This window comes from Musca domestica, unplaced genomic scaffold (assembly GCF_030504385.1).
Source record: "Musca domestica strain aabys unplaced genomic scaffold, Musca_domestica.polishedcontigs.V.1.1 34, whole genome shotgun sequence".
NCBI classification, from domain to species: domain Eukaryota; kingdom Metazoa; phylum Arthropoda; class Insecta; order Diptera; family Muscidae; genus Musca; species Musca domestica.
The window spans coordinates 4,343,957-4,366,688 of NW_026712313.1; the positions used below are offsets into that span (position 1 = coordinate 4,343,957).

The 22,732-nt window shown below is 34.8% G+C and overlaps 1 protein-coding gene across 4 annotated transcripts in view; it reads left to right on the forward strand.

Annotated features, from left to right (window-relative positions):
- Window positions 1-22,732, forward strand: part of LOC101895780 (protein quick-to-court) — a 95,181-nt gene that overhangs the window by 1,258 nt on the left and 71,191 nt on the right. The window contains exon 1 of one of the 4 annotated variants that reach the window (XM_005183677.4): window positions 21,725-21,985. The exons of 1 other annotated variant lie outside the window; for it this stretch is intronic. The gene's annotated coding sequence lies outside the window, so the exon portion shown is untranslated. Of the gene's footprint in view, window positions 1-21,724; window positions 21,986-22,732 lie in introns of those variants that run through there. 2 more of the 4 variants (XM_011294292.3, XM_005183676.4) reach the window with 2 other exon arrangements.

Here is a 22,732-nt window from a genome sequence, read left to right on the forward strand (position 1 = left end):
GTTACCTATGCAGGTTCATGTCATCGTTTAGAGCCTAATATAACAGGTACATTCGGTATTTTTAAGATTTTAACAGAATTTTTAACGGATTTTATTGTTTTTGAGAATTGATAAATTTGTCCCAATTGTTAAAAAATGTTAAAGTTCGACCCACTAAGTTTTTGAATCCAAATTGATCGATATATAACAAGGATCTAATATCAACATTTTGACCAACCCCAACTTATATCCTCCACATGTGGTAGAGTTTAGCTACATTTCGATCATTAAACATAAACATCATTAGTTTGTACTACCTTTAAGTTTATAAAAATCAATTTTGTTGTACGCCACATGTTTTACTTTCTCCATGGACTGAGGGCATCCATATATGTGGCACTCAAATCATTTAATATGTTCTGACACGAATTGGTTATTTACCCAAAAGCTTCTTTCTACACCCTACCATACACATGTATGTATGTGTGTGCCTAAATATCTCAAAAAACAAGTCATTTATAAAATGTTCGGTATATTTTTTTGACGATAAATTGAAATTCAACTCACTGTAACAGAAAGAATTAAACAAATGTTAAAATTCCAATAGAGTCCATGGGACCTTGTTAATAGTGGTCTACACAAATCTGTGGAGTATGTGTATGGCAAAAGCAATATGGGAATCAGATTTTTGTTTGCTAGAGCAAAGCTACACATATCTGTGTAGCTGAAAAACCTTGTTTACACAGAACATGTTTTAATAAAACGAGTTATTAAAATTGTTAAATCCCTCAAATATAAGTCCAAAAATTGGCGAGTCTTCATAAAATGCGTAACTTAGGTATCAGGTGAAGCAAGCTTAATTAAAATTTAAGGACTCATTCTTGTTATACCCTGGCTAGAGGCTATATATCATTTGATATGGTCAAAACGTGTCATATAGAAATAGCGGTTTAAGACCCTAGATCTCTTTGGACCAAATCCGTTTCAGGACATTTGGTGTCGATCTAGGGATGTTCGTCCGTCCGTCTGTCTGCCAGGCTGGTGCGCATGATAACTCTCGAAGGGATTATCCGATTTGATCCAAACTTGGTAAATGGTAATGTTATTATCAAACTTAGATCGAGTTCGGAGATGGACAATATCGGTCCACTCATTCTGGTACATTTTCAAAGAAAATATTTTGCTGCACAGAAAGAGAAAGGATAATCCGCTTTTACTCCATTTTTGCAAATCCTAATATTTGCCTGAGTGCTAGATCAGATGCAAAAATGTACAATATCGGTCCACTGCATCAAGTACCTCCCCCACAAAGGGTTAAAATTTTGAATAATTATAACTCTTATAAAATGTGATATAAGAGACCGCTTGCCTTAAAATTACACACATCTCAATATTTTTAATTAACTCAAGCTCTGGTGTGAAGATGAAACATATCGATCCACTCCTGGTACCTCCACCGCAAAGGGTCAACATTTGGAATATCGATGAAACTCATAAAACGCGAAATTAATAACCGATTCCATTCAGACTTGGTACATCTAAATATTTCCATCAGCACAAGATCTATTATAAAGATGGCGGAGATCGGGCCATTCCTTCTGGTAGCTCCTCCGCAAAAGGTCGAAATTTTCAAAAAAAAAAAATTACCGCCATGAAGAAAAAGCATAATTCAACTTTGCAAATCCTAATATTTGTGCTAGGTCAGGAGCGAAAATGGACAATATCGGTCCAATCTATTAAGTACCTCCACCCCAAACGGTCAACATTTTGAATAATTATGACTCTTATAAAATGTAATGTAAGAGTTAAATTGGCTCTGGTAGTTCTCCCACATAAGGTTCAAGATTTTGAAAAACAAAATGCTCAAAGAAAGCGAAATAAGCATCTAACTCCTTTCAAATTTCATACATACAACCATTTTTGCTAACACAAGATCTGTTGAAAAGATGATATATATCTGAGAACTCCTTCTGGTACCTCAGCCATCGGTCATAACTTGCGAAATAAGTCAGCGATTCATTACAACTTGTTATATCTCAATATTTCTCTCAACCAGAGCCCTGAGATGAGTATGGAATAATTTCGTAAAAAATTGGATATAAATGTTAGTTTTTTATGTAATTTTGCCCATACCAATATTGTTATCTGTAGATGAAGTATGACCAGTAAAGAAAGTCTAAAAGTCGGGCGGGCCGACTTTATGATACCCTAAACCCCTTTGCATATTTAGTAGAGCTTCATATAACAAATTAAAATAAAACAAGTAAAAAAGTATCGGTCGGTTTTGCCGACTGATGTATACCGACTATGTAAGAGAGGTACCAGAAGAAGTCGTCCGATCTCTATAACAGATCTTGTCTTGATGGAAATATTGAGATATACCAAGTCTAATTGGAATCGGATGTTAATTTTGAGCTTCATGGATATTCAAAATGTTGACCCTTTGTGGGAGAGGTACCTAAAGGAATGGACAGATATATCCAATCTTCATAGCAGATCTTGTGTTAGTAGCAATAATGAGATGTGTGAAATATGAAGAGAACTGGATGCTTATTTTGGACTTTATAATCGTTTTTGTTATTCAAAACTTTGTCCCTTTGTGGGGTAGGTACCTGAAGGAGTGGTCCGATCTCTACCATCTTTATTACATATCCTGAGTTGATGGAAATATTGGGACGCACCAAGTCTGAACGGAATCGGATGTCCATTTCGTGTTTTATGGGCTGCATGGATAATCACAATATTGACCCTTTGTGGGGGAGGTACCAGAAGGAGTGAACAAATATATTTCATCTTCACACCAGACCTTGGGTTGATAAAACTATTGTGATGGAAATGAAGCGAGGAATCTCATTTTGTAACCATTCTTGGGTGGTACGTGCTGAGTGCGATGGTCCTGAGTCCTGTTCGAATGTCCAAGGTCTGCGTCCAAAATGTTTGCATGCCCAAGGCTTTAATACACCCTCCAGAATATTTTTGCGATATCCACACCACCACCACCACACCATCACCATGGCCGGCACTTGAGTTCTGGTGGCCAACCGAAGGTGCACATTTTCAGCTGACCTCCTTGGCCAGTAAACACGATCATTTTGTTTGTTTATAAACTGCTGGACAACGAATGTTTTCTCATCGGGAGAGAACCAAATTCGGCAATTCACCATTTTCGGCAAAGGGAAACCACTCTTTTGAGTCTATTTTCTTTCAGTTGCGGTGTAAGTTCTTGCACTTTTTGGAATTTCAATGTCTTTACCCCGAGCTCATTTTTCAATATTTGCCGAATGGGATATTGCGATATTTTCAGCTCACGAGCCACGACCATTTTTCGGCAACTGCCACGCGGTTTTCGATCAAGTCGCTTCTTTACTCTTCAAACCATTTTTGCTGAAGTTGCTGTTTTCTTCCGTCCACTTCCTTGACGTTGGGCTACGCTACCAGTATCACGGTAACGAGCGATGGTGCAAGACACAAAGGAGTTATTCACATTTAAATGCTGGAGTGCTCTAACGATAGCCACTTGTGGTTTTCCAGCCAAATATAAAGAAATAATACTATCACGCTTGAATTCCATCACGAATAACTTTTCTTCTGGAAAATTCTCACCAAAATGCTTTTGTAAGCTTGTAAATAATATAACTGGAATTATTTTAATAGCTGTCGGACGAGGACTGTGGCTTATCTGAAGTTGGTTGCAATTTTTTCATCTCACCCTGTTTATATATATCGGCTAAACCTACTAATATTTGGTATTGATAATGAGATATATCGGTCCACGTGTTGGTTTAGTACCCATATTACGGTACCTCCCGATATTCGATATTTTGATGATTTTTGCCACATTTTTTCGCGGATTAATGGGTTCGAATGTTATCTTTACCCTAAAGTGGAGGATATTAAAAGTTCTGTCCGGTCGAACTTAATATTTATACCCTACACCACATAGTGGTAAGGGTATTATGTCTTTGTGCATTTGTTTGTAACATGAAGAAGGAAGCGAGATAGACCCATAGCTACTTTTGAGGATATCCATAGAATCACTTTCTGAGTTGATTTATGCATGTCCGTCCGTCCGTCCGTCTGTCCATGTATTCTTGTGAACAAAATGCAGGTATCATTTATTATCCGATTGAGATGAAATTTACCAAACAACATTTGTTTGGCCCAAGGACGAACCCTATTGAAATTGGAGATAATCGGTCAAAATTTAGATATTGCTCCCATATATATCTTCGTCCGATTTGCCTTTTATTGTGCACCAAACGTGTAATATCAGCCCGAATAGTATAGAATTTGGCACATACAACCAATTTAGGCCTAAAAATAAGCATGCCAAATTTGATCGAAATCGGTTCAGATATAGCTATAGCTCCCATATATATTGTTCATCCGATTTGTTCTTTTTGTCCTCCGCAGCCGTAATATGCCCTCTGTAACAACAATATTTGAGGAAATGTATCAAATGCAGCTCAGAAATACCTTTGCTAAATTTTATCGATATCGGTTCAGATTTGGATATAGCTCCCATATATAACTTCGTCTGATTTACCTTTTATTGTGCACCAAACATCTAATATTTGCCCAAATGGTATGCAATTTTGTACTTTCGACCGAATTGAGTCTAGAAGCTAGTATGTCAAATTTGGTGAAGATCGGTTCAGATATAGCTATAGCTCCCATATATATTGTTCAACCGATTTGTAGTATTTGTTACCCACAGCCGTAATATGCACTCCGTAACAACGATATTCAGGGAAATATATCAAATTAGGCCTGAAAATATGTATGCCAAATTTGATCGAAATCGGTTCAGATACAGTTATAGCTCCCATATATATGGTTCATCCGATTTGTTATTTTTGTCCTCCGCAGCCGTATTATGCACTCTGTAACAACAATATTTGGGGAAATATATCAAATGCAGCTCAGAAATATCTTTGCCAAATTTTATCGAGATCGGTTCAGATTTGGATATAGCTCCCATATATATCTTTATCCGATTTCAAATTAATTAAGCACCAAATGGGCAATACAAGTCCGAATTTAAAAGATACAAATACTTCGGCATATTTAGTCCTTTGAACTTTAAATTATAATTATAATCATAGCGTGTATGATTGAATTTTCCCATAAAAACTTTTCAATTGTTATGTGGAGCTCTACTAAATTAGCAAAGTGGTGTAGGGTATCAAAAAGTCGGCACCGCCCGACTTTAGGACTTTCTTTACTGGTTTTTACTTGTTTTTTCTCATTTTCTCCGATCTGAGAAAACTTATTGTCTAGATTTATTCGAAAAATTCTCAATACCCTGGGTCTTCCTAGCACTGTCCCATGTACAATTGAATTATAGGTATTTGTTTCGAAAGAAAGAAAAAATATTTTTTTTACAAAACCAAGCGACCGAATTCAATTCAAAAACATGTTTGTTTTTAATATCATTTACATGTCTACAAATTGCATATCATCTAATCCATCTATCTCTTGCTCTCTCATATGGCAATTGCCGTTTACAACTAAACGACGATCTAATGGTGGGGGAAAGGTTTTTTCCACACTCAACTCCACTCAACTCAATTCAATTCATTCAACATTACAAAATAATTCGTGCAAATAATTTGAAAGGTCGCAAAAATCTCACAGCCAAGCTAACGGTTTAAAATTAAATAAAAGTCGGTTTGCCGCAGAATAATTCGTCATGCCATCAACTTGACAATACCCACAAATTTTGAAATATATTTTATAAATTGTGAGCGAATTTCGTCAAACACATTTTGAATTGGATTTTGAATTAAATAAAAATGAAACGAAATGAACTCAAAAATGCTTTTTGTTTGCTTTGCTTTGGTTTATTGCAATTTTACGAAAGCCAGCAACAATAACATCTTTCGTAAAAAACGTTACCTTTTTTTGGCCTCTTCTTGTGGTGGTACTTGTAGTCGTCGTGACCGGATTATTGGCCATAACAGATTTTCTGCAATGTTATCGGCAATTACTTGTTGTTATTGTTATTCTTTTTGACTACAACATAGTTTTTTATTCAATCAGTCAGCCGGTTGGCTGGCTGGCAGTCCCACCATTGAATGTGACTTGGGTAAGCGATGAAACAAACAAAAAAAATATAAATAACAACAACAACAGTCTGTGAAGAACAACAAATAATAGGTCAAGAATAAGAAAATCCATAACTGAGCTAAGACAATAAGAAGCGGAACAAATTATAATTTAGTTTGCAATTAAAGAAATAATTATGTTTAACATTGTTGTTGTTATAATAATTATGGGTTCAATTATGGTGATTGGATTGTATGAAAAAAAGTTAATTTATCAAAAGGCCTCTGTAGACAGAGGGGGGAGACCTTTTGACAAAAATCCAGATAGAGGAATTTTTCCATAACTTTAAGAGACCTCATACACCGAAGAATTTCCTAACCTCTATTAGAGACAAAAAGGAAAGAAAGGTCGTCCATAGAAAGAAGACACTGAACATAATTAAAAAAAAAGTAAAAGAGAACCTATGTTCGGCCGGGCCACACTTTGAATACCCTCCACCATTTGGTACAAATTTAACAATTTTCAAAAAAATAAAATCCGTTAAAAATTCTGTTAAAATCTTAAAAATACCGAAAGTAGCCTTATATTAGGGTCTATACGACGACGTGGACCTGCATAGACAACTTTTGTCACAAGCTATTACAATATTCAAATGCGAAACTTGAATAAAATGTAGCTAAAATCATCAAAATACCGAATATATGGAGGTACCATGGGGCTTATAAAACGTGGACCTGCACAAACAATTTGTGTCTGTCATAGGCTGTAGTATCCATTGCGAATTTCAAATACAAAATTTGAAATATTTTCGGTAAATAATGTTGCTAAAATCATTAAAATACCGAATATAGGTAGGTGCTGTTTTATGGGGGCTATACGAAGACGTTGGCTTACACAAACAATTTTCTGTCTGGTCTGTAGTTTCCATTACAAACTTCAAATACCAAATTTGAATCAATTTCGGTTAATAATGTCGCTAAAATCATCAAAATGTCGAATATAGGGAGGTACTGATATATGGGGGCTATACGAAGACGTTAGCCTGCACAGACAAATTTCTGTCTTAGGCTGTAGTACCCATTACGAACTTTAAATACCAAATTTGAAACAATTCCGGGGAATAATGTCGCTAAAATCATTATAATACCGAATATCGGGAGGTTCTGTTACATGGTGGCTATACGAAGACGTTGGCCTGCACAGACAATTTTCGGTCTTAGGCTGTAGTACCCATTTCGAACTTTAAATACCAAATTTAAAACAATTCCGGTGAATAATGTCGCTAAAATCATTAAAATACCGAATATCGGGAGGGAGCTATATGAAAATGTGGACCATTTAGGATCTTAACTTGCCTACTGGCAAAATAAACATGTGTGCAAAATTTTCGTTCGAAATATAGCGTGATTACAGACGGACAGACAGACAGACGGACATCGCTAAATCGACTAGAATTTTACGCTGATCAAGAATATATATACTTTATTGGGTCTGACATGAGTATTTCGAGGAGTTACAAACGGAATGACAAAGTTAATATACGAAAACATTCTTTAAAAAATCCACGCCTTATATAGGCCTTGAAAAAATATTCTTTAAAAAATCCACGCCTTATATAGGCCTTGAAAAAATATTCTTTAAAAAATCCACGCCTTATATAGGCCTTGAAAAAATATTCTTTAAAAAATCCACGCCTTATATAGGCCTTGAAAAAATATTCTTTAAAAAATCCACGCCTTATATAGGCCTTGAAAAAATATTCTTTAAAAAATCCACGCCTTATATAGGCCTTGAAAAAATATTCTTTAAAAAATCCACGCCTTATATAGGCCTTGAAAAAATATTCTTTAAAAAATCCACGCCTTATATAGGCCTTGAAAAAATATTCTTTAAAAAATCCACGCCTTATATAGGCCTTAAAAAGATATTCTTTAAGAAATACAAATTTTTGAAAATTCCATCTTGCCTTGTGTAGGGTATATCATTTCTTCAGAACAAAAAATCTATGAAAGACCTCTTGAAGGTCTTTTAGTTGTTTTAGTTTTGGAATAATTTTAGAAGGCATATTTTGTCGTAGAAGGTCTTGAAAAATAAAAAATCGTTACTTACGGAAAAAAGCGGAAATAATTAAAGCCTCCCCCTTTAAAAAATAAAAGCTGTTGTTCTTGTTGTTGCATCTAATTGTCTATAATTTATGATAATAGTTTGAATGTATTTTAGAAACTTCATAGATAATTACTTTGTCGCCTCTAATGATGTGAAAACGTACGGGTACGTACGTTCAGTGTCCCCCAAGGCACTGTTATAAACATCCAGATACATACATCTGAATACACGTATGTTTATATACTTCAGCAAACTGCATATGCAGCATAAAAAGATAGACACATACATATCTTGACTCATTACATCTCGTCGTACATAGGTAGACGAGGCAAATGTGTCGCGGCATCTTAATGACAATCTGTAGATTTTTTTGGTCTTAAACGAAAACGAAGCAAAATAAAAAAAATAATTTCACTTTGGCAATTTTCTGATGACTGTTTTCCAGTTATTCATCCGTCGATCCGCCTTTCTTTCCTGCCAAGTTTGTGTTTTTTAGCCATAGCAACCATGACGAATTATATATTTGCATATGACCCACTCACTTAGTGTACCCAAGCGGAATACGTAGTGGAGTTTGGTTAGAGTATGGCATCTCCGCCCAATATCCATTCAAGCATTCAGTCACCAAATATCTCCCATCATCATCATCATCTGATGGCTGTTGTTGGTAAGTGAGATTGCCATGGAGGGCAGAAAGAAATGTGTGTCCGCAATAAACAAAATATATTTTTTTTCAGTGTGGGTGTACAGACCCAAAGAAGATACAATTATGGATTAAAAATGAAACCATTTTTTTGTTGACTTGCAATTGAAGAGCCAATCTGCATTTTCGTGCCTGTCTTTCTTCATAACAACTTTATGGAGTAATTTACCAAAAAAAAAGAAGTGTCACTTCAATCGGTTTCCTTACCTTATCTTCTACCTCATCGTTGTTTATGATAGTCACACTTTGTTGGGAATGTCAGTCATATAAGGGTGAGCTAAAAAAACTGCAACAAAGTCAAGCGTCATAATTTTTACATTTTTCTTTTTTAAATTTTATTGAATGAAAGCAAAAAAAGTTCGGTAATACCATCAAATTTTAGAATAAATTTAAATTTGCTCGAATTGGTCACCTTTGGCACCAATTATGGCCTTCAAACGCTGCCCGAATGTTGTTCTGCGGTATTTTGGCCCATTCCCGGCGAAGCGCTTGCTTGTGGTGATCGACACTTTGGTATTTTTTAGAGCCCACCTTGCTTTCCAAAATTCTCCAAACACAATAGTCCAAAGGATTGGTATCCGGAGATTTTGAATAAGTTTAAAGTTGTTCGAATTGGTCACCTTTGGCACGTATTCTGGCCTTCAAATGGCCAATGAGGCCGTCACACGCTGTCCGAGTGGTGCTCTGTGGCCCATTCCCGGCGAAGCGCTTGCTTGTGGGGATCGACACTTTGGTATTTTTTAGAGCCCACCTTGCTTTCCAAAATATTCCATACAAAATAATCCAACGGATTGGTATCCGGAGATTTTGGTGGCCATTGAGTGCTGGAAATGAAGCGAGGAACCTCATTTTGTAACCATTTTTGGGTGGCGCGAATGTCCAAGGTCTGCGGCAAACATGTTTGCGTGCCCAAGACTTTAAAACCCTCCAGAATATTTTCGCGATAATATTCGGCATTTATTCCGATGCCACGGTCGATTAATACGAGCGGAGAGCGACTATCGGCTGTTATGGCGGCCCACACCATCACCATGGCCGGCGCTTGGGTTCTGGTGGCCAACCGAAAGTGGAATGTTTCCTCATCGGAGAAAACCACATTCGGCCAAGCGAAGCAACTCTAGCTTTTTTGAGTCTATTTTCTCCCAGTTGCGGTGTAGGTTCTTGCACTTTTTGGAATTTCAATGCCTTTACCCCGAGCTCATTTTTCAATATTTGCCGAATGGAATATTTCGATACGTTCAAATCACAAGCCATTTTTTGGCCACTAAGATGCGGGTTTCGATCAAGTCGCTTCTTTACTTTTCGAACCATTTCTGATGATGTTGCTGTTTTCTTCCGTCCACTTCCTTGAAGTCGTGCTACGCTACCAGTATCACAGTAACGAGCGATGGTACGAGACACAAAATATTTATTCACATTTAAATGCTGGAGTGCTCTAACGATAGCCACTTGTGGTCTTCCAGCCAAATATAAAGAAATCACCCTATCACGCTTGAATTCCATCACGAATAACTTTTTTTCTAGAGAATTCTCACCAAAATGCTTTTGTACGCTTGTAAACAATATAATGAGCTGTCACTGGAATAATTTTAACAGCTGTCGGACGAGTGGCTTAGAAATAACAGCAGTCTGAAGTTGGTTGCAGTTTTTTCATCTCACCGTGTATTACCAAAAAAAAAAAAAATTGAAAAAAAAAATTTGCAGTCTCACTTTTTTTCTTTACCTGAAACACAAACACATTAGTTTGCCCCCGCCAATTAAAATTTTCCATAAATAAATATGGAAATTTATTGAATTGAATTATTTCCATTTCTCTCTATCCTTCTCTTCTGTGGGGTTTTTCATTATAATTAATGATCTGTTTCGTGTAACGCCTCATAAATCTCCCATGCACTGTCGTAAGAAAGAAAAAATCAAAAGTTTGAGGAAAATGAAAGAAAAAACAGTCAAATAACATGAAAACGGTAGCAGTTTCGATTTTTGCATAATTATGCCATAAACAAAGATTTCCTAATCGAAAAAGTGAATTATGATTTGGAGTTAGTTATCTGTAATGGTGAAATGGTGTTTTATGGGATTTTAATGGAAAGTGAAAAGCGAACAAGGGGAGCATGGCACAAGATGATTTTCTTTGTGGCATAAGTTGTCATCAGGTGATTTCCTAGTTGAAATTATGAACCAAAATTGAACTGGGTCACGCTAGATTCTTTTGTTATTCAACATTTAAAGCCATTTTGTTGTTGCAAAATGTTCAGGCTTAATCCCTTTATTGTTGTTTTTATAAAAACAGCGTTTGTTTATTAGTGGAGAACGATGATTCATGCCAGAATATTAAGGGTTTAATACATAGGAGTATTTTTTTCTGGTGTAAGAAATTAGCAACAGTATAAGCCATTAGCAATTTTTTGAGATTTCCTAATCTGTGAATTGTTTTATAACATTTTTTACAAAGTTTTTAATTTTTAATAGTTAATTTTTGTACCCTCCACAACACATAGTATGGAGGGTATATTAAGTGCGTAATTCCGTTTGCAACTCATCGAAATAATAACAAAATATATATATTCTTGGTTAGTGTAGAATTCTAAGACGACTAGCCCGGTCACGCTAGAGTCAAAATGAATGAAGATAGGAAGCTACAATTTTGCGCAGATCAGTCTCAATATGGGTACCCCTCGGTATTCGGTATTTTAATGATTGTGGCCAAATTTTTCAATGAACTTGTCTGAAAATTCACTAAAGTAGTTCATTCTGAGTTCCTTCGATTCGATATTCGATATTTTGACGATTTTAGGGAGATTGTTCATCGGAGTTTTTTTCAAATTTCCTATTTAGAATTCGTAATGGGAACTACAGTCTATGACAGAAAATTGCACATGCAGGCCAACGTCTTCGTATTGTTTTCATATAACGGTACTTCCCAATAATCGGTATTTTCATGATTTTAGCGTGAACAATGTGTCTGTATAGGTCCACGATATCGTATAACCCCCATATAACGGTACCTCTCTATATTTGACATTTTGATGATTTTACCTAAATTTTTCAATGAAATTGTATAAAAATACATACTAAAAGTTATTTCTATGCACTTTACCTCTTGGAAGATAAATTTCTATATAGGTCCAAGATATCGTATACCCCACATACAACGGAAACCCCCGATATTCGATATTTTGACGATTTTAGGGAGATTGTTCATCGGAGTTTTTTCAAATTTCCTATTTAGAATTCGTAATGGGAACTACAGTCTATGACAGAAAATTGTCTATGCAGGCCCGGGTCTTTGCATAGGCCCCATAAATCAGTACCTCCCTATGTATATTCGGTATTTTGACGATTTTAGGTATAATATTCACCGAAATTGTTTGGAATTTTGTATATATATAGTTCCTAATAGCTACTACAACCTGTGTCAGAAAATTGTCTGTGCAGGTCCACGTCTTCGTTTTTCCCCCATATAGCGGTACTCTCCCAATATTTGATATTTTTATAATTTAAGCTACATTATTCACCGGATTTGTTTTCAAGTTTCTTATTTGAATAATGTAATAGCTTGTGACAAAAATTGCCTATGCAGGTCCACGTCGTCGTATAGACATTTTTAACATCTTTTTATGAATTTTATTTTTTTTTGTTTTTGAAAATTCCCAAATGTTGGAGGGTATGGAGGGGAAAGTTCAGTTTGGCCGAACTTACTGCTTTTTTACTTGTTACAGTCCTTTGATTTTTATGATTTGAAATTCATGTATCGGGACCAAAATTCATGGATCGGAAAGAATATTTGAAAAATATTTCTTTTTTACACCAAAAAATCTCTAAAATCTTTCATTTTAAAGTTTACCGAGAAGGATGTTACTAAAACCATTGTACAATGGACCACATCCAATTTTTCTGTCCAAAACTAGTTCAACGTCTCCATATGTAAACCCTAGAAACCAACAGTGACCCTTATATTAAATTTCGGGATTCCAGCTCTATTCCTCTCAATTCCAGATACCAACAAAGACCTCAATACCAAATTTGAGGATCCCAGCCCTATCATTTCAACCAATATCAATTTTTTTTCTATTTAGTATTATCGTACGCATTTCTAAAACCACCTCGTTTTCTCAATCCCAGATACCTAGAGAAATCTCGATATCAAATTTCAGGATTCCAGCTCTATTCCTGCCCTCAATATTATATTTAATACCACTTAGAACTTTTCGAACAACTAAAGTACGTATTTTCTAATCTCAACCTCAGATACCAACTGTATAATCTATATCAAATTTTGGTATTCCAGGTCTATTTCTTCGCCCACTACCCAATTTAGTTCCACTTAGTACTTTTTGTACATGTATAGTACACATTTCCAAAACCACCTCTATATCTCAATGCCAGATATCAACAGAGACCTCAATATCAAATTTCCTGATTCCAGTTCCATCCCTTCACCTAATGCCTAATTTTGCACCACTTAGTACTTTTCGAACAATTATAGTACACATTTGTGACATCTATATAACATTTCAGGATTTCGTTTCTAATGTTTCACCCACTACCAAATTTGGTACTATTTGGTACCTTTCGTACAATTATAGTGCACATTTCCAAATCACCGCCAAAAATCAAATTTAAGAAATTTATCTCTATCCCTTCACCTCATTCCATATTTAGTACCTTTCAGTACTTTTGGTACTATTATGGTACTCATTCCCGAAACGACCGCCATATGTCCAGGCAACACATGAACAGTAATCTGTTCACCGGATTACAAATTGTACCAAAAGTACTACTATTTACCATACATAAGTGCGAATTCCCAAAAGTTCCTACATAACCCAATCCTACAATTCAACAATAATCCAAATTCCAAAATTCAGGTTTTCAGTTCTAACGGCTCACATAAACTTAAATTGTACCAAATATAGTACACATAAGTTTCACTTTCCTAAATTTTCTACATACCCCAATCCTACACTTCAAATTTCCAAAACTACCTCCATAAAAATCTTATTCCAAAATTTCAGATCTATCGGTTCACGATAATTTAAATGTGTTCCAAATTTAGTACCATTTGGTATCCATAAGCAGGAATTTCCAAAGCTTTCTTTATACCCCAATCCTACACCCCCACCGAAGTTTAAAGATTCCACCCCTATAGGTTCGCCCAAATACAAATTGTACCAAATTTAGTGCCATTTAGTGCACATAAGTACGAATTTCCAATCCTAAACTCTCAAAGTAATCTCAATTCCAAATTTCAAAATTCCAACGCTATCGCTTCACCCAAATCCAAAGTGTACCAAATTTAGTACATATAAGTACAAATTTCAATAACTAACTACATCATACAATCCAATGGAAATATTAGTTTCCAAATTTCAGGATTCTAACTCTATTGATTCTCCCAAAATTTAAATTAGTACTATTTAGAACACAAATCTACGAATTACCGATAACACCTACACACCCCAGTTCTATAATGCAACAGTAATCGTATTTCCAAATCCCAACATTCCAGCTCTATCGGTTCACCCAAATCGAAATGATATTCAATTTAGTACCGCGCAAATAGGTACACATTTCGAAAATCCTAGTAATTTTATTTTCAAATTTCAGGATTCCAGCTCTATCCGTTATTTCAAATTCAAATGGTACCAAATTTAGCACCGTTTAGTACCAAAACTACCTCCTTACATGGACTCTACTTCTCAACCTTGATTCCTATTCCAAATCTCAAATGTTTAGCTCAAACCATGAACATGGTACGAAATGGTACCATTTTAAAAGTAAAGTGCCATTTTAGAACTTTTCGCAACCTTCGAATTTCATTGACTTTCATCCCAAATTTAAGAATTACAGCTCAATCCGTTTGTCCAATACAATCTATTCAATTTTTAGTACATTTTAGTACTTTTCGTACACTTTTAGTACGAATTTCCAAAAACCTAACCCTATCAATCGACTACACAACAAGGCTGACCCTCGTGCCGAATTTCAACATTCTAGCTTCAGCCGTTTCGTCTGGGTGTTAATCTAGATCTAATATATATATAGATCTAGATCTAATATATATAATGTAATATAGATTGTATTGCAACGTAATATCATTTTCAAAATATTCAAGTTCAATGTTTCGTTTTACTTCCAACTCAACTCAGATCGTGACTCTGTTTAATTATCTTGACAACGGAAAAATAAAAAAACAAATTGCATTTATTTGTTCAAATAAAATAGAGACACATGGTCTTCATTGTCGTCGCTTGAATAATTGTTTACTTCAATTGCCTGAGGGTTGGATGTTGTACCTGTATGTGTGTGTGTGTGCGAAGCGACATGGTATTCATTTCCCTATAGGAAATAAATAAATATAATATTAGGTCTGTCTGGTTACTCAGAAGTTCGTTCCAATTGATGCAATTTGTAACTGGAAATCCTTACTTGTCACACAAATGTTGAAAAAGAGAGCGATTTGAGAGCCATATGGCCAGAGAGGGTTTGTATCTTTGGATACGGCCAAAACCTGCCTTATCGAAATAAAGATTTTAGATCCTAGGTCTCTTTGGACCAAATCCGTTTCAAGATATTTGGAGTCGATCTAACAATGCCCGTACGTTCGTCTGTCAGTATGGCTGGTGTACACGATAACTCTCGAAGGGAGTAACCGATTTGGTCCAAACTTGGTACATCGTAATATTATTATCAAACATAGATCGATTTCGGAGATGGGAAATATCGGTTCTCTCCTTCTGGTACCTCCCAAAAAAGTCAAAATTTTCAAAAAAAAAAAAAAAAAAAAAAAAAAAAAAAAAAAAAAAAATATATATATATATATATATATATATATATATATATATATATATATATATATATATATATATATATATATATTTTTTTTTTTTGAAAATTTTGACTTTTTTGGGGGTACCAGAAGGAGAGAACCGATATTTCCCATCTCCGGAATCGATCTATATATATATATATATATATAGATCGATATATATATATATATATATATATATATATATATATATATATATATATATATTTTTTTTTTTTTTTTTACTGCACATAAAGAGAAAGAATAATCTAATTTTGCTCCAACTTTGCAGATCCTAATATTTTCATCAGTGTTGGGATAATTATAACTTATATAAAATTTGACATAAGAGCGGGATTGTCCTCAATCTTCACACATCACAATATTTTCCTTAATACAATATCTGGTGTGAAGATGGGATATATTGGTCCACTCCTTCTGGTACCTTCCCCCACAAAGGGATATATCTGCCCACTCCTTCAAAATGTTGGATGACCATGAAGCTCGTAAAACACAAAATAAGCATCTGATTCTCTTTAAATTTCGCATATCTCAATATTTCTACTAACATAAGATTTTCTGTGAAGATGGGATAAGTCGGTCCACTCCTTCTAGTACTTCCCCCACAAAGGGTCTACATTTTAAATATCCATGAAGCTCACAAAACGCAAAATTGACATCCGATTACATTTAGACTTGCCACATCTCAATATTTCTATAAACACATTATCTGTTATAAAGATGGTAAAGATCGGATCATTCCTTCTGGTACCGCCCCCACAAAGGGTCAACATTTTGAATAACTAAAACGAGTATAAAATACGAAATAAGCATCCGGTTATCTTAAAATTTCACACACCTCATTATTTTTGCTAAAACTAGATCTGCTGTGAAGATGAGATATATCGGCGCTCTGCTTCTGGTACCTCTTCCACAAAGGGTTAACCAGGAAGCTCATAAAACGCGAAATAAATATACAATTCCATTCGGAATTCATAAAGATAGTAGAGATCGGACTATTTCTTCTGGTAACTGGTTCTACAACGGTTCACAATTTTCATTTATTCTATTACAATTTTTTTTATTCTTTACAACTTGCTATATCTAAAATTTCTCTCGACCAGAACCCTGAGATGAATACGGAATTTATGATTTCGCATAAAATTGAATATAAATGTTCGATTTTCTTGTAATTTTGTCCATAGCAATATTAGTATCTGTATTAGATGAAGTATGAAAATGGAATACTTCGGTCGACTATATCTGGTACCTCAGGCATATTTTGACATTTTCTAAAAATTATTACCAATCTTATATAAAGTGAAGGAAGTAGTCGATATAGTCCAAACCTGGCACGTCGTAATATTTATAACATATTTATTTAGGTCGATACGAAATGGACAATACTGGCCCATTCCTTCGGAGCCTACTCCATAGAGGGTCAACAATTTGAACAATCATAACAGAAGTCAAAATATATTTGAATAATCGAACATTGGCTGAGGGTATACATCTGTATACCCAGCTGATACTTTTCAACTTGTAATTTTGAAAATCAAAAGCTATTTTTTTATTTTTTAAAAAGATATTTGAATTTCGCTTAGCTTCTTTTTGTTTTGTCAAATCAGCTGATTGTATGTTGCCTGTTTCCTTTATACAGTTCACTGACAAAAGAGAACAAAACTACCTTACTCTCTGAGAAAGGAGTTGCCAGGAATTTCTTGTAGGAAGACTTAACAGACAGACCTATTGTTAAAAGGCAGAAGTAAGACGACTGACTTCACAAAGTGGGCGTCTATATCTTCCTGTTTCACATGTGGGACGAGGAAACCAATAATCTCCAGAGGAACTTGTTTTAAATGAAAATAAAGCAAAACTTATTGGCAAGATCAAAGTTATTGCCTTACGCACAATTGGCATTGTTGGTAGCAGGCATGTATTGGGGTGTCCAAGATTTTTTTTTTAATTTATTAATCTTAATCATACAACCCCAAGCTTCCTACATACCCCGATTCTACACTCCAATCGCTCCTCTGTTCGATTTTTCGAACAGTGAAAACACCATTATTCAAAAAAGAGTTTTGTTTTTCAAAAATCTTGAACCCTTTGTGGGGGAAGTACCAGAAGAAACGGTCCGATCTGTATCATCTTTATAACAGATCTCGTGTTGATGGAAATATTGAGATGTACAAAAAGAGAATGCAATCGGATGTTAATTTCGCGTGTTACGACCTTTTTTGGTACCAGAATTTTTTGAGGTACCAGAAGGAGTGGATGATATATTCCATCTTCACATCAGAAATATTAGAAATAATGAGATGTGTGAAATTTGAAGAGAACCAGATGCTTATTTTGGATTATATGGTCGTTTTGGTAATTCAAAATTTTCACACTTTTTTTGGGGAGGTATCAGAAGAAGTGGTCCGATCTCTTCCATTTTTATAACAGATCTTGGGTAGATAGAAATATTGAAATTTGCCAAGTCTGAATGGAATTGGATGTTAATTTCGTGTAATAAGAGCTTCATGGACATTCAAAACTTTGACCCTTTGTGGGCAAGGTACCACAAGGAGTGGACCGATACATTTCATCTTCACACCTTACCTTGGGTTAGTAAAAATATTGGGATGTGTGTAATTGGCACGCCTATTTCTGATGGAAATATTAGGATTTGCAAAGTTGGAGCAAAATCGAATAATAATTTCACTTTCATTTGTGGGGAGGTGCCAAAAGGAGCTGACCGATATTGTCCATCTCCGAATTTGATCTAAGATTTATAATAATGCTACGATGAAGCGAATTTGGACTAAATCGGATCTTCTCTTTGAGAATTGTCGTGCGCAACAGCCAGCCAGACAAGCGGACGGATATTGCTAGATCGACTCTAAATGTCCTGAAACTGATTTGGTCCAAAGAGACCTAGGTTCTAAAACTGTTATTTCGACGTGGCACGTTTTGACCGTATCAAATGATATATACCTTCTCCAGCCCTATGGCTGAGGGTATAATGATCAGAAATTATTGCCAATATTTGTAATCGATACACTAAATTAAACTAGTAAAAAAGCAGTAAGTTAGGCCGGGCCGACCTTTGAATACCCTCCACCATATGGAAAGAAATTAACAAATTTAAAAAAAAAAAAAATCCGTAAAAAAATTTTGTTAAAATCTTGAAAGACTGAATATAGCCGTTATTCCTAGTAGGAACTCAAATATGAAATTTGATACAATTTCGGTAAATATTATACCTAAAATCGTCAAAATACCGAATATAGGGAAGTACTGATATATGGAGCCTATACGAAGACCTGGACCTGCATAGACAATTTTTTGCCATTGACTGTAGTTCCCATTACGAATTCTAAATACGAATTTTGAAACAACTCCGGTGAATAGTGTCCCTAAAATGACGAATATTGAGAGGTACGGTTATAAGGAGGCTATACGAAGACGCTGGCCTGCATGTGCAATCTTTTGTCATAGGCTGCAGTACCCATTACGATTTCTAAATAGAAAATTTGAAACAACTCCGGTGAATAATCTTCCTAAAATCATCAAAATACCGAATATCGGGAGATACCGTTATATGGAGGCTATACGAAGACGTTGGCCCGCATGTGCAATTTTTTATCATAGGCTGTAGTACATATTACGAATTCTAAATACGAATTTTGAAACAACTCTGGTGAATAATCTTCCTAAAATCGTCAACATATCGAATATCGGGGTGTACTGTTATATGGAGGCTATACGAAGACGTGGACCTGCATACACAATATTTTCCTTTAGGCTGTAGTACCCATTACGAATTCTAAATACGAATTTTGAAAAAACTCCAGTGAAAAGTGTCCCTAAAATCATTAAAATGCCGAGTATCGGAAGATACCGTTATATGGAAACTATACGAAGATGATGGTCTGCATGTGCAATTTTTTTGTCATAGGTTGTAGTACCCATTACGAACTTTAAATAGGAAATTTGAAACAACTCCGGTGAATAATCTTCCTAAAATCGTCAAAATACCGAATTTCGGAAGGTACCGTTGTATGTGGGCTATACGATATCGTGGACCTACATTGACATTTCCCTTCCAGGGAGTAAAGTGCCTGGAAAGAACTTCTTGTATGGATTTTTAGGCAATTCCATTGAAAAATATGGGTAATATCATTAAAATACCGAATATAGGGAGGTACCGTTATATGGTGAATATACGATATACGATCGTGGACCTATATAGACAATTTTCTTGCAGAGAGTAAAGTACCCACAAAAGACTCCATGTGAAGAATTTCAGACAATTCCATTGGAAAATGTGGGGTACCGTTGTATGGGGGCTGTACGATAATGTGGACCTTCTAGGGGATAAAGGGATAAAGTAATCAAAACGATCTTGTTGTGTAGAATTTGAAACAATTCCATTGAAAAATGTGGCTAAAATTATCGAAAACCCGAATATCTATACGATATCGTTCGATGAGTTACAAACGAAATGACGAACTTAATATACCCTCCATACTCTGTATGGTGGAGGGTATAAAAAGCATGGTTGGAATGCACAAGCGTAACTGTGTAAACTCGACTGTTCAAAATTTCGAACTCTGGTATCTGGAAAAACGTAGAAATTTTTTTAATTAATTTTAGACATCCAAATTACTCTAAAAAGTAAATTTTTTCTAAAACGAAAATTAAATCTCGGAACTAAATGGCTTAATCATCTAAATGGGTTAATCTTACACCCAATTCATTAGTACCGGCCTGTGTGTATTAGGGTGTCCCGAAAAAACGCATTTCTGGTTTACCAATCAAAATTAATCATTTAACCATGAATTGATTTCAAGGTAGACAAATATTTGAGGCAAAATGTGTTTGAGTCAAGAGAAGACTACCATTTGTTATATCTCTCTCTGGCTCTTATCAGCTGTGACAACAGCAGCAACAAAAATACTAAAGTCAAACAAAAAAAGTTATAGCTTTCTGTTCTAGGTTTTTTTTGTGTCTTGCTGATAAAGCAAATATGTTCTACATTTGCTGTTGTTTTGACGTTCTTGTTGTTGTTGGTTTTTGTCATTATTATTAAAAAACAAAAATAATAACAATAATAATATTGCAACACCACCTTTCTGGTTTTGCTCACCAGAAAGTCACGAAGTGAGAAATTAAAGTTAGGCCTCGTGCAGAGGAGTACAAGTTTTGTTGTTTTTTATAATCTCCACCTTAAAAAGGAGGGTATATTAACATTGTCATTCCGTTTGTAACACCCATAAATATTCGTCGTAGACCCCTTAAAGTATATATATTCATGATCAGTATAAAATTCTAAGTGGATTTAACGATGTCCGTCAGTCAGTCTGTCCGTTGAAATCTCGATACAGCCCACATTATTTGACGTAGAGCTTCAAAATTTCCCAGAACAATTTGTATTATGTCTAGTTTGGTTGGTATTGAAAATGAAATATATCGGTTCATGTTTTCGTATATCCGCCATATAACGATACCTCCCGACATTCGGTATTTCGATGATTTCAGCGACATTATTCAGCGGAATTGTTTCGAATTTGGTATTTGAGGTTTGTCATGGATACTACAGCCTATGACAGAAAATTGTCTGAGCAGGTCCACGTCTTCGTATAGCCCCCATATAATGGTACATCCCTATATCCGGTATTTTGATCATTTTAGCGACATTATTCACCGGAATTGTTTCAAATTTGGTATTTGAAGTTCATCATGGATACTACAGCCTGTGACAGTAAATTGTATGTGCAGGTCCACGTTTTGGTATGGCCCCATATAATGGTACCTCCCTATATCCGGTATTTTTATGATTTTAGCGATTTTTTTCAAGTCTCGCATTTGAATATTATGATAAAAGTTGACTATGCAGGTCCACGTCGCCGTATTTTTAATGGCTTTTATTTTTTGAAAATTGCAAAATTCGTTCCAAATGATGGAGGGTATTCAAGGTTCGGCCTGGCCGAACTTACAGCTTATTTACTTGTTTTTTTATTTTTTTTTTTCAATATTTTTTTTTTTCATTCTCATTTATTGTGACTTTCCACATGAAATTGAATACGATCGAAGAGGCAAACTGCCAGTTAATAGTTTCGGTTTAAGTGTAACGTGTCGCATTTTTTCGGTGTCGTCGTTGAGGAGGAGAAGAAAAAAAAAACAAAACCTTAAAAAACGTGTGGTGCAAAAGTTTTCCCAAGCCGATAATATTGAATGAATCAATTTGAAAATTTGTCAATACGTCTATTTTTTCCACATACCACAGTATTTTGTTGCGTTTCGGTTACAATGATATTTAATATCAATTACCGCAACAAAATGGCCAAAGTGAGGTGATATATATTTTTTATTAATGATTTTTTTGCTAATATATAAAATTAAAAAAGAAAAAAAAAACATATTGAAAAAAGTGCAAAAAATGCAATGAGAAACTCGCATAAATATTTTGAAATCAAGTTAATTTCACAAACATTTATCACTCATTTGAAATGTGATAAGATTTAATCAATTGACAACAAAATGATATGATTATTTAAAATTAATACAAATAACCAACAAATGAGGCAAATTATTTAAATATTATATAGATTGCTAAATATATTAGTTGGTGCAAATAGCTGTCATTGTTTGTTTCAATTTTGGTAAATAAAAATAATACCGAAGTGATCTAAAAAAATGGCGAAAATTAAAGTGTTAAAAAAGCAATCAATTTTTATTCATGGATAGCTTTGTACGTATGTATCTGAAAAGTGAAAGAATATGGAATTAAAAGGATAGGCATTTAAAGATATTTTTTTTCCAAGGACCATATAGGATATTAATGTTGAGTTTTAAACAATATTTTTTTAATTTTTTTTGTTTTAAAGAAAAGGGTATAAATGTGGAATTTTAAGGACCATCAAAATTATAAAACTAAAATTTTTAAAAGAATATTTTTGCAAGGAACATCTAAGCTAAAAACGTGGATTTTTAAAAATATTTGTTGAAGAAACATACGAGGATTAAATGTGGATTTATGAAGGACGTCCTTTCAAGGTTACTCCAGGCTAAGAATGTGAACATCGAAGAATTATTTTTTA